Source organism: Theobroma umbraticum, unplaced genomic scaffold (assembly GCF_002168275.2).
Source record: "Theobroma umbraticum cultivar Fairchild unplaced genomic scaffold, ASM216827v3 scaffold_106.0, whole genome shotgun sequence".
In the NCBI taxonomy this organism is placed as follows: domain Eukaryota; kingdom Viridiplantae; phylum Streptophyta; class Magnoliopsida; order Malvales; family Malvaceae; genus Theobroma; species Theobroma umbraticum.
This window is the reverse complement of record NW_018397276.1, coordinates 128,331-129,497: the sequence shown is the minus strand read 5'-3', so window position 1 is coordinate 129,497 and position 1,167 is coordinate 128,331.

The following is a 1,167-nucleotide window of genomic DNA, read 5'->3' as shown; positions in this document are numbered from 1 at the left end:
ATTATATAGGGTTGATTAAAGGCTTATAGTATAAAGATGGGAATGGTTTGAGAGCAAATTTAGATGATAAAAGTGTGAATGGTTTGTGTGGATTACTTAAAGAGAAGGGTCTTCTTTCTATTTATGTTGAACATAGGGAAAACACTCAACATGGTATTCCAATGCCTAAAGCACTTAATGAGGATGTGGAGTTTCTATCATCAAATAATGAACTTGGAGATGAAGAACGTTTAAATGAAGATGAAGAAAGTTTAAATGGAGATTATTTTGATACAACATGGTTAAGTGATGAAAGGGAGGATGAGTTTGCAATGGCTAGGGAGAAAATAAGAAAATTTAAGGCAAGTAAAGATAGGTTGCTAGTTGTTGTGTCAGAGAAATTAGATAAGGAATGGCCATTTGAATTAATAGTTGCAGGTCCATTTAAAGCTACTAGAGGCCAAATTAAAGCTGCTGGTGGCTCATCTGAAGCTGTTGGAAGCCCATTTGAAGCTGCTAAAAGCCTATCTGAAGTTGCTGAAGGCAAAATTAAAGCTAATGGTGGCCTTTCTGAAGCTATTGGAGGCCTATCTGAAATTGCTAGAAATGATGGAGCCTAGCTATTCGAGTGTCAAGGGCAAAACATTATACTGATTATATTGACTCAAATGACCCAGGGAGTTACGTTTCTACAAGCTCTGGGTTTAAAGCTGATATGGCACAAAGGGTCAGGTCGAGTGGGAGGTTTTGTACTTTAGATCAATCAATGTCAAACTTCTTTATGGGTCAATATTTCAAGGATCTGAGACATTTCAAAGTTGTTTTGTGTGAGTATAGTATGGCTAAGCTATTTTCTTTCATTTTCAAAAAAAAAAAATGACAAGGTTAGAGTTAGAGCTAAATATGCTAGAATTGGTTGTGAGTGGGAAATACTAGCTTCAAAGCACTGGAATGATAACTCTTTCAGAGTTAAAACCTATCTTTGAACACACAATTGTCTGCTTATAATTAAGAATAATAGAGTGACAATAAGGGTTTTGGCTAATAAGTTGAAAGATGATATCATCAAGATACCATTCCTAAGGGCAAGACAAATCAGAGTGTTGGTGAGAAAACAACTAGTGTTGGTCCCAAATAAATGTGCTAGAGGGGGGTGAATAGCATTTTTTGGCTCTTAATAAATTTTAC